The following is a 9,958-nucleotide window of genomic DNA, read 5'->3' on the forward strand; positions in this document are numbered from 1 at the left end:
ATTTGTTTTGTTTGTTTACCAACAACAATTGTAGTTAACTATGATGATGATGTTGGTGAAAAAAAAAAATCTGGGAAAATGGAACTTACATTCACATTGTATGGTGGAAAAACAAACAAATGATGATGAACAAAGCGTGTATTTGTAGGAGTTGGTGGTGGGGGTTTGTAGGGAAGAATATGATAAAAAACAAGCAATGTTTCTGGAAACCATATTCATAGTGATTTAAGATTTGGAAAATTTAGAAGAATTTTCGAATTAGTCGAGTAGAATGTGATTTTTTGTGTGTGTAAAAAATTACAATTATCGAAAAAAAAGATTAAAATCCAGCATCATGATAAAAATCACATGGATTCAATCACATCATCATATGTGGTCATTCGATCGAATCAAATTGATCCTTTGGGTGTAAATGAATGGATTTTTATCGATGAATGAATATCTAAATGTCAAAAAATAAAAACTAATCGAAAAACAAAACAAAACAAAAAATGCAGATTCTTTCAACCTGAACAGAATGGGCATTCCAATTTGGTTCCAAATACTAATCTACAAAACAAAAAAAATTCGATTCGATTCGATTCGATGATGATGATGATAATGGATTTCATTTTCTTGTTGTTGTGAATTTGAAAAAAAAGAATGGGATAGAGAAAACTTTTTGTTAAATTGGCAAATAACTTTTTTTTGTTGGTCAATATTTTATTTTTTTTTTTTTTTTTGGCTACAACAAAAAAACAAACAGAGAGAAAAGACAATCTCATTAGACATTAACACAAATTGATTTCAATTCAATTAATTAATTAAAACAACCATCATGAATTGAACACAGGGGAGAATGAAACAAACGAACAAAAAAAAAATGATGCCAAAGAGTTATATATGTGTCCAGTATCAATATAATCGAACGATACTAGATATATACTGAATATAACTACAGTATGAGGCTAATTAATTTTTTTTTTGCGTTCTTTCGATCTAAAAAGAAAAAAAAACAATCAATTTGATACATTTGTGCGCACTGGAAACAGATGCTCGAAATGAAAAAAAAACGAAAATTACCCAATTAAAAAAAAATATAAACTGCTACTACTACTACTACTACCCAAATGACCATTGGACAAGAATGAATAAAAACTGTGATTCAATATGTTTCCGTTTTGAGTGTTGTTAAATACGTTTGATTTTTTCAACATTTCTTAACAATGAAATAAATAGACAAGTTATTTTCATCATCATCATCAGTGTAAGATGGAAAAAAAACTTTTAATTGCGTTAAATTACAAGTTTTTATCAATTCAAACATCTATTCTGGTGTGTGTGTGAGTGTAAGTAGTTCAGTTCTTCAATTTCTTTACCCGACCAGCCCAGAAAAACTAATGCCCGGTTATCAAATGTGTGTGTGTGTGTGTGTCGAATATATGGCCAGATTCGATTTGTTATCTGCGACCATTTTTTATTATTATTAGTCGAATCCACATGAAAAAAAAAGAATTCGGTAATTTATAATTCGATTATCTATCTTTTTTGCAACACACACACACAGATGTATAGAATAGTCATCGGGTTTGTTTTTTCCCTGTAGTTTTTGTTTTTTTTTCAAGTTTTGTTTGAAGACAAGAGGTGGACATTCAAAAGAAATATATTTTTTTTTCGTTGTTGTTGTCCATCAGAATAAAAATGTTTTAGAACTTTTTTTGTTTTGTTTGGAATACACACACACACACACACACACAGACAGATGTTGGTGGTGGACAAACGAAAGACAATTGTCAAGTTTTTCTCTCTATCCATTCACTATACACAAACATCTTATTTACATTGCAATGGCAAAAAATAATATCGATGATGAGGTTAGATATTGAGAGAGAGAGAGAAAAAAAAACTGAAATGAGAAATGGAAACTTTGCGATTATTTCAAATTGTGTGTGTGGCTCGTTTTTTTTCCCATTCATTCATTCATTCATTTCATTCACTGATCATCAACAAACAACGTATTTGATCAAGATGAAAAAAAAAGTTTCAATGGATCTTAGTTTTTTTCGGTGGTGATGATGATGATGATGATGAAAAAAAATGGAAATTGTATTCAACATGCCGGAAACTAGTCGATCGGAAACCGAAATATTCTTCTTAGCATTTTTTTTCTGCTCTGTCATACACACACATGTAATAATGGTTGAGATGAATTTAAATTTTATCATATAACCCGCAGTATACATATGTGTATATATTCAATGTGAAAATGCGATAGTCTCCACCCCCTCGAAAATAACCCATGAGGGTGTTGGGTTGGAGGGAATTGGCAAAGCAAAAAAAAAATAATAATATCCGTATCAATTTTTGCGGTACACTGATTCAACTAATGAAGTTTGATTTTTGTTTTTTCTACTTTATTTATTATGAAGTTTTTTTTTCTTTTTTCGTTGTTCGATTTCATTTTCAATGATTACATGGAATTCCAGGATTTTTTTTTCATTTTGGGTTTCAGACCATCATGATGTTGGTGTTGTTGTGGTTTTTTTTTATTTGGTCAAATATTACTATTCGACCAAATAAAATAATTGGATTTTTCATCATCATCATCATCATCACCAGTTCTGAACTTGAAACTATAATGATGATGATGATGATGATAATCATAATGTTCAAACCAAGCCAGATAAACCTCTTTTTTTGTTGCTGCCTGCCCCCTTTTTCAAGAAACCAAAAAAAAAAAAATCAACGATGGCTTGTTTAGGCGGAGAAGAAGTGAAAAAAAACACACACAAAAAAAATGAATAATTTTCTCTGTGCTTGTGTATTGTTATTGGTGTTGGACTAAATAATTGAAAAAAAGTGTGTAATTAAAATAAACAACAACGACAACGACAACGACAACCACCATAATGTGATTGAAAATGGCAAAAATATATTCAGATCACACATGCACAAATAACCAGACAAAACTATGAAAATCTGTTCCACCAACCAAACAACAAGATTCCAATTTCATGCAGGAAACAGAACAAAAAAAAATATTCTGGGTAATAATGAAAAATGAAAAAAAATTTTTTTTTATTAATTTGCTACATTCATTATCCAATGTTTTTTGTTTGTTTCTGGTAGTGAAAAAAAATTTTTATTCCTGTTTTTTCATTTGTATATATCATTTGACAATAATAATGGCTGTTAATATTGCCTATATGATGTATATTTATGCCTTGTACACTATATATACTAAATTTAATGTCCATGTAATGCAACAAACAAACAAAACAAGAAAAAACGAAAAAAAAATACATAAACACAGAATATTCTTCATTTTGGGCCATATCAAGCTGCTTTCAAGCAACCATCGAACAACGACAACAACAACTGAAAAAAAACATAACTTATAAGAATCAACTGAAAAATATTATTATTATTATTATTTACAGCGCAATTCTGTTGGCGTTTCGTTTATTTCATTCATTTTATATCATTTTTTTTTATTTATTCTCAATTTCAACCAACATCAGAATATAAAAAAAAAACAAAAATTCGATGGCCTCCTGCACACACACACACTCGTACACACACACACACGCACAAGCATCCGCATCATAGAATGGCATATAAAATTTATTATTATAAAATAAATATTCTTCATTGTAGAATTATTATTATGGTTCCTAACTACAACTACAGCTATTTTCATTCAAACAATATGAGTTTCTTTCGTTTCAATGTTTTTACATGTAATTTTTGTTTTCTTTTTTTTGCTGTATGTTGTTGTTTGTTCATCCTGTGTGTGTGTGTGTGTGTGTGTGTGTGCGAGTGTGTGTACAAAACTTTAAGTCACAGTTTTTTTTTCATTTGTTCCCCCTTTTTCCCCATCCATCCAATGTTCTTCATTCATTGGGTAAACAAATGAAAAAAAACCATACATGTCCAAAGGGCCAAGTTTCTGTTGAATTTTTTTTTCTCTCTCATTTCATCATCATCATCATCGTCTAGTTTCTTTCTCAATCAACATTAGTTTTTTTTGTTTTTTTTTTTTTTTTTTTTTTGATGAAAAATTCTGTCGTCCACATTTGCTGTTTGACAATGATGACGATGTAGTTGACAAGTTATTTTTATCGAAACAAAACAAGCAAGAATTTTTTTTGTAAGAATAAATCGCCAACAACAACAACAAGAAAAAACAATGTCCACTTAACATTGGATGTGTTTAAAATGGCAACAAAAAAAAAAACTTTTGATAATCAAAATTCTTTTTAACAAATGATTGCAAAGTTGCAAGAATGAGAATGGATTTATGGATGAGTGTTTGTCTGTTTGTCTGCCTGTCATTTTACTATTTTAGGACAAAATGTTTGTTTGTTTGTTTTAGATTTTCATTCATAATTCGCTATAATAGTGGCGATTAAATTTTTTTTTGATAACGAATCAAAACGAACCTTGTTATATGGTTATGGCTGAGCCAAAAAAAAAACGAAAAAATTCGTTTGCCGTTGTTATCATAATAAATATGACAAACACACACACGGACACACACGCTTAGTTTTCACATTTTTCTTCAAAACAAAAACAGTGAAAAAAAAACAACTAACAAGCTATGGTGATCATGGTTTAGTTTTTTTTTTTTTTTTTGGTCTGTCCAATGCGCTTATTATCATTATTATTATGGAATGGTCAACACATGATGTGATGTGGTGCGAAATAAAAAGAAAAATTTAATGTTTATATTTGTAGATATTTGGCGCTTCAAGGCTTTTTTTTCCAATTTTTTATTATTATTATTATTCATTATTGAATAAATGAAAAAAACTTGCCATTTTCAATCATTCTGCGAATTCATTTCTATTTTCAACGCAATTAATGATGTTGTTTGTCATCATCATTATTATTGTGTTGGTTGTAATGGTGAAAACAAAAAAAAAACTGTGAATCAAAAAAAAAAAAAAAAAAAAAAACAAAAAAAAGAAAACGAAGCGGAATTTTTTTTTTCATTCGGTTAGTTGTCGTGTGATGTTAAAATGTGTATGTGACACCGTAAAACAAGCGATAGAGGAAAAAAAATCAAAAAAAAAACTCGGAAAAAAATTATTATTTGCTTTGTAAAAGTGCCACAAACATCGATGGAAATACAGATACAAAAATTAATAATAAATCAAAATCATAATTGGAATCTCACTCTCTAAAAGAAATGAAACGGTAACTAGACGAGAAAAAAAAAGAAAAACATTGCTAACAGCAAACATTGATCATTATCAATAAGTGAAGAAAATAAAAAAAAAATTGGAAGAATATTCGATATTCAATTGAAGAAATGAATCGATCCATACCAAAAAAAAAAAAAAAACAAAAAAAAACGAACAAATGAAAATCTATATATCAAACAATTTTTTCTCTCACTAATTTCATTTCTGCGGCAAAAAACCAAAAAAAAAACCGAAAGAGAAAGAAAAATCCTAATTTAAGTTCCATGATTTTAACTGTAATCATAGATTGTTTCCGAACCAAACGAAAAAAAAATGGATTCTAAATGGATTTTTTCCATTCATTTATTTATCAGTATATTTTATGTTGTCGCGAAAAAACAACAACAACAACAACAATTCATGATCCATTACAAAATGATCTATCCGAATTGTATCCGATTTATAATGATGTAATGAAAGAATCCGGTTCATAAAACACACATACAGTGCTTGAATTTTTTTTGTTGTTGTTGTTGTCGAAAATCTCCAAAAAAAAATGGAGCAACCAAGATATCAGTGAAAAAAAAAAATACAAAAAACTAGAGAGACAAGGCTGGAAAAAAAAATCACACTAAACGTATAAAGTGACAAGTAAATTTTTCATTCGGCCATGACACCCACACATACGCGCACACACACACACACACACGAATAAACTCAAATGTTTCATTGCATCTCAACTTTCAATGGCGGCGAAACAAAAAATCCAACTTTACTGAAATTCTGTTACTTGTCGAATATAAATCCAAAAAAAAAAAATCTATATTACAACGATGATGATGATGATGATGATGGTGGTTTAATTAATAACTCGACTACTGAATCGAATGAGAATAAAAAAATATCATTTTGAAAAAAAATACCCGGAGAAAGTGGGAAAAAAAAGCAAAGTAATGAAAATTGGATACTTGTTCATTATAAGATAGTGAAAATGACAAAAAAAGGGCACCATCATCATCATCGTTGAAATGAAAACAAGAATTCAAAGTGAAATATAAAGAGAAAATACTGGCGAAAAAAAAGAATGAGAATAAGAATTGTCCAAGGGAACGATGCTTGAATGAATATATATGATATATGTGTGTGTGTGTACAAAAAATGAAAAAAAAATGTGAAATGAACAAAGAAAAATGGCCGTCCAGAATCTCTGTTTGTGTGTGTGTGTGTGTGTTTGTACAAATTGAACACTGTTTTTTCTCATTCGATCATTTTCTATTTTCCAAAGCATATTGTATTGAAAAGAATCAAATAATAAAAAAAAGCTCGAAATCGAAAATTATAGTTTATGGCCAATGTGTAATAATAATAATAATATTACCCAAGAGTCGTTGCTGTTGTTGTTTCGTTGTTGTTGTTTATCATCAATCGGCATGATTAGAATTTTGTTCGCTGAAATGAATCCATTGTTGGTGTTTGTGTTGGATTTTCATTTTTATTCTATAGATTCAATTTCTCAATTATCATCATCATCATGTTTAACCACCATGTGATTATTTGGATAAAATTCTTGAACACTGATATTTCCTTGACTTGAAATTCAAGATTTTTAAATTGATTGATTGATACGGCTGAATATTAATGGTTTTTTTTTGTTGGCCAATTTAAGACATTTAGTTCATGGGCGAGTGTTAATGAATGAATGCAACCCATAGATAGGTGAAAGTGAAAGAAAAAACTTGTATAAACAATAAAAACAAAATCACATTAATTAGTTGGACACTTTTTCGACATTAGAATTTGTTCATCAATAAAATGTTTACAAATGTTAATTCCGAATGTCCAGAAAATCAAACAAAAAAAGGGGTCAAAACCACCATTAAAGTGAATGAAAACTAAAAGTAAAATCAAAGAATCAAATGTTTCGTGCGTGTGTGTGTGTTTGTCTGTGGTACAATAATGATTATGTAAGCGAAAAACAAACTTTGATTTCGGACACATTAACCAAACAACAACAACAACAACAACATTATAATGATGATGATGATCAAAGGTAAAGTAAGAAATTAAGAAAAATAAAAGTGGCTCAAATTCAATTTGTCAAATTGATGCTCATGAGAAAACAAGTAATGACTTATTATTATTCTCCTGCTTTTTCTCTTCTTCTTCACTTTACTTTACACACTTCAAAACCGTAAAGTGTTATTATTATGGATTCATTTGTAAAGTAAATTGGATTCAGTTAGTTTTTATGAATGAAAAAAAAATTCAACTTTAGATAAAAATTGACTACATTTACAATATAATCAGTTGTACTATTTCAATTTCTCATTAGATACTATCGACAGCAACTACAGCAGCAAAAAAAAACGATAGACTTATTGACTTGAATAACCGAGAAGAAAAAAAATTGATGACTTATCTATCGACAAACACATGAATTATTTTGTACTGTTATATGAAGCGTATTTTTTTCCATCATTCGATTTGCTTCATCATCCACGAATGAATGAGTGAATGAATGATTCATTCACGATGGAAATGTATTCCAGTATGAATGGATTCAATCCTATTTTTTTAGATGAAAGATTTAGTGTTCATGGTAAAAAAAGAGAAAATATTCGACCATAAAATAGAAAATGAATGGGGTGAAAACCCGAAAGAAAGATCCCGAAACAAACAAAAAAAAACAACAAATGAGATCAAATTGAATCGGACACGTGTGCATGTGTGCACACATGTTTGTTAATATTGAACGAATACGAATGGATTGAACCGGATTGATCAATGTCCGATGATGATGGTGATCCATGGGTCCAGTTGGTCAGTCTAACATGTATAAAACAGTACATGAAATGTAGAGTCTATTGTGTGTGTGTGTGTATGCACGCGTTTGATATTTTGAATGATTAGATCGAGAAAAAAAAATTTGAAATGAAATCGACAACGAAAAAAATAGAAAATAAAGTAGAAAATAAAAAATAAACGCGTGCATACCACATACACAGCCTGGACAGTTATTCATTCATGGTTTGACCCAGAAAAAAAATGTATTCAGTTCTAAACGGTTTAAATGTGAATGCAAAATAAAAAAAAGGGGAAAATCATTTACACTGTTTAGTTTCCATGGTTCAATCCGGTTATTCGGGTCATACATTTGATTTGATTTGAAAAAAACTCGTACTCGTGAACGATGGATGGATGACCAAGTCAAACTCTGTATGCATAAAATATAATTTATGGCTTTATGATGATGATGATGATGATAAAGCCAATCGGTTCATCATCAACCAACAAACAACAAATTGGAAGGATCCAAAATGAACAACAACAACAACAAAAACGACAACAACAACAACGAAAAAATTTATTCATTTTTTTCTCCTCATATTTGGCCCATCAATTTGTTTGGTTCTGGTACGAGACAAAACAAAACAAAATACTAGCTAGAAGTTTTTGACTATGGCCCTTCATTAATTTTTTTTTATTATTTATTTATTCTTCCTTTCAGTAGCTACTGCCAATAGTATTCAATTCAATTCAATTATTATAATCAATGCGCACACATACACACGCACAGAGAAAACTGTTCAATTTAAAAGATATTGAGGGCTATATGGATAGATTGTGAACAAAAAAAAAACTCTCATCATTAGGTCTAAAAGCTTGTTTTTCATTCATTTTCTTTTTTTGAGAAATGGAAAAAAATGAAAGAACCAGAATAAATACAGCTAAAAAAAAGCTAAAAGAAAATCGAAAACTTTTTTTCTTTTTTTTTTTTGGCCGACATTTGCATCACTCATCAAATGCAGATGAATTCTTCATTCTTCTGAATATTTGCATAATTCATTCTGCAATGTGTTAGTAAAGAATAAGAATCTTTTTTTTTTTTTTTTGGTACATCTTGAGAAAACTGAATATATAATGAATGAAAAAAAAACAAAATAAAATCCAAAAAAAACCTATCGAGCTGTTTTTTTTTTGTTTTGGCGCGAATAAAACTTTTATTCTGGCCATGTTTTTTTTTTGCCTCACCACCCCCACACTTATTATTCTTTCATTGATGATGTGTTACTTGTTTGGGTAGCAAATGTTTTTTGTTGTTGTTGTTTGCTTTGCAATAGTTGTACAGAAAAAAAAGTCAAATGACAACGAATGACAATTTTAGTTTGGAAATTCGAATTCAAATGCAATGTGTTGTGGACCAAAAAAAAAAAAAAAAAACAACGGAGACTATGATGCAGCCCTATCTATATTTCGATTGGATTTATTTCCAATTCGTCATTCGATTTATTATTATATATTTTTTTTCCTATTTTCATTTGATTCTCATTTTATTCTGTTGTTGTAAATATAGGAAGACAAAAAAAAACGAAAAGTGACCGATGATGGCCGAAACGATGATCAAAAAAAAAAATGGAAAAAAAGCAATAAAGATGGAAGAGAAAAAAAAATCTTGGAGAAATATTGTCCAATTTACATGACCATCAGCAACATCAGCAACAACAACAGAATATGAAATCGATTCTGTTTTATGTATACATTTACAATACAGAACGTGACTGATACAGATTTCATTATATTCGATCATATAAAAAAAACCATATGCTGGATGTTGTTGATGATGATCCATCCATATATAACAAATCAATGACAAAAATTCCGGCTCCCCACAATCGTATACTGAATATCATCATCATTTTACATTTCAAATTGAGGACAATTCATAAATAACGTGACAATATACTTGAATTTGATTGGTTGAAAATTGTTTATTTTTTTTAAAAAAAAGGCGG

This window comes from Dermatophagoides farinae, chromosome 8, assembly GCF_024713945.1.
Source record: "Dermatophagoides farinae isolate YC_2012a chromosome 8, ASM2471394v1, whole genome shotgun sequence".
Lineage (NCBI taxonomy): Eukaryota > Metazoa > Arthropoda > Arachnida > Sarcoptiformes > Pyroglyphidae > Dermatophagoides > Dermatophagoides farinae.